The sequence below is a fragment of the Nyctibius grandis genome, chromosome 3 (genome assembly GCF_013368605.1).
Source record: "Nyctibius grandis isolate bNycGra1 chromosome 3, bNycGra1.pri, whole genome shotgun sequence".
NCBI classification, from domain to species: Eukaryota; Metazoa; Chordata; class Aves; order Nyctibiiformes; family Nyctibiidae; genus Nyctibius; species Nyctibius grandis.
Window position 1 is genome coordinate 95,085,501 of NC_090660.1, and position 3,039 is coordinate 95,088,539.

Sequence of the window (3,039 nt, forward strand, 5' to 3'; positions counted from 1 at the left end):
GCTCTACCATACGGTAATTAAAATCAATAATTCTTGCTGAAAAAACTTGCTCCTAGCTGACAAATGCCCTATTATGTACTTTTCAATGTTCCCAAAGAAAATATCAGTGTTATGACAGAATTACTGCATTTTCTTTTCTTCTGGCATGTTGTAAATGTTTGAGTCAATTGGATGGGAATAAAGGAAGATGCTCAATACACTGTAATTGCTTTTTCTTTTTCCCGATTTACCAGTTCTCAGTGGATCTTCCTCCCTCATCACAATTATACTGAAAGCGTTCATTCTATTTTCTTTATCCTTTATATGGAGATTGTTTCAATATTAATGAGGTGAAATGTCTGTAAAAGGAAATGCAACCAAGTCTTCTTAGTAAAAGTCAGTGAATATCCTCCTTGTTTCACTGAAGTTTCATAAGAAGATTTATATCTTAGTCACTTAACTATTAGGTAGACAGTACAGCTCAGATTAGGAAAGAGAAAAACCTTATCATACCTTTAGTCAAATTGATTTGCTACCATTTATTCAGAATACCAATGCCATGGAGATTTTAATCTTGCTCCAATATGATGAGTAACTATTGAAGTTTGTTATGTATTAACTCTTCATTTCCTGTAGCTTGCTAAATGTTCAGTCTCTTAAGATACAATGAGTTCCTTTCATGTTTTAATGGAGAGACCTTTTTTTAAGTGCCACAGCCCCAATGTCCCTACCAAGAGAAAAAGTCTAGTTCTTTACGTCAGTGGAATTTACGTAGGAGGCAATTGGTTTGAGCCAATTGGTTTGTCCTCTTTTTGGCAAAACTTTAGGGCAGTTGTAACTGACCCTGTCCCACAGCTCCAGTCCTCCATCCAAGCAGAAAATCTAGTTTTCAGTTAAGACACATGATGTCTCATAGCCACACAAACTATGTTAACATTTCTAATAAACTAATGATTCCTTTCTTTATGCAACCCAAACAAACCATAGATCCAGGCAAAACAATAAAATACACCTTCCCATGCCTCCACACTTCCCCACTTCTGACTGTGCTTCAGGGTTTTACCTTTCTCCCAGAGTAGGAGACCTCACGTCACACGCAAGGCATTTCCTTCAAATCATGAGGCCTCTTATATCCTCTCATATCCTTCTCCCTTTCTAAAATATCCAGACCTCCTTTCTGTATACTCTATCCTCCATATCAAGATGAAGCCATGAACGAACCCCTTGTCAGGTTTTTTGCTACTGTCCCCCCTGGACCTACTGCTTAGCTACCAGCCAACCCAGGTGCTTTCTTGGTCTGGCCATGCCCTTGCCCAAAGATTTAAGCAGAAGTGTTTGAGAGCTTCACAAATGTCTGTTCTTAATCGTGTGTCACCATTTCCAGGAATTTCAATCCAAGATAAAGGCAAAAAAATTGCAGATTTGGCTAGTCCAGTAATCAAAATAGCATTTGCAGTTCATGACCTCAGCTGGAAATATCACCATAAATAGGATACGTATCACAAAATTGCCATGCAGAGATAGTGGTTGTATTCCTCAGCCTGGATACATTAGAAACCAGCTGAATATGGGCTTTTCTCAGTGTCTGTGTGAAAAGATGCCAGCCAGATCTGCCACAGTGGATAGATTTCCTTGAACTCTGCTACACGATTGGAGCTGTTACACGCATCGTGGGATCACCTGTCACTTCAGCTTCATCACAGATGTTGCCCTCTCTGCCTCCGCCCAAAGCCCAGCAGCACTCTTGAAGTACTCAGCCCTACGAGCTCCCCACTACCAACCCAGTGCACCCAGTTCTCTCCTGTGCTTTCCCTGCACAGTGGGAGACAAGATACTTGTTGGGAAGGCAGCAGAACTGAAGAAAAAACTAAACTAGCTATTTTTAAGAACTTTCCAAAGAGGGGGGAGGAAGAAGAGCTTTAGCCTTGGCCACTAGCCCTGGTCCACTCTCATGCCATGATCATTCACCTACATAGTTCCCTCTTTAGACAGGGTTGGGGGCTCTCCCCCCTCTCCAATCCCACAGCTAGTGTCAGCTGTGCAGTCAGGCTTCCCAGCCTAAATTTGTGTGTGTATTATGAAGAAAGAAAATGAGCAGACCTTGTGCTGTAAAGGGCAGACCAGATAGTCCTGGGGCAAGACAGCATGACAGAATGGGCAGAAAGAATGGAAGGAAGGAAGAAAAGACAGAAGGGGTGGTGATCCTCTCCCCTGCTTTATGTTGCACACTCAGGACCATGGTCATTCTCTCTCTTCCTTGAGTTTTGGTGGTTGTGTGAGTTATTTTGTTTTGGTTTTTTTTTTCCTCTCCAGGCTGCATTTCTCCTTTTTCTTATAACACAAAGAAAACTCACAGGCTGCCTTGGCTATCGACAGCTGGCCTTGTGCTGGGAGAGAGGAGCTGGCTTCCCAGGGGATCATTCGGAGGATTTTGCCTTACCTGTGTGTAAAGCTGTGTAATAACTCTACGCGCATTTGAAGTTTACTTGGCTTTTTGTCAGTAAAATACCTACCTACCCTTTAGGGCTCTTCTTTGATGGCCTTTTTTAAAAGGTCCTTGCATTTAACGGATTTTTTTCAGTTTCAGAGTGGCAGGGTGTGCCTGTATGTGGGTATGTGTCAGAAGAAACATAAGACCCTTTTACAGCCTGACTGAAATGTCTTCTTTCCACTTGTGCTAAAAGGTATAAGAAGAGCAAAGCATCTCTTCAGTACACGATTGTACACGGTGGATGCCAATGAGATACACGTTACCCACAGCGCTTGGTGCAGACAGTGCCCTAAGGTGCATCTGGGTGGGCAGACATGGTGTTCCTGGGGTATCTGATGGCAAAAGAGTTCACTGCACTTCCTGTCCAAAATCAGGGTTACTCAGTGTGTACCCCAGGGCTTGCCGGTGATCCTTCACCCTAACATGATTGCAAAACATGCTCTCAAACCACACTAACCTGATTTAAAAACTCTTTGCAGGCATTAACTTCATGCTGCTGGCTAGGATGTGTTCTGCCGACACCCCAAGCTTAAATAATATTTTAAATATAGCTGTAAAATTATAATTTT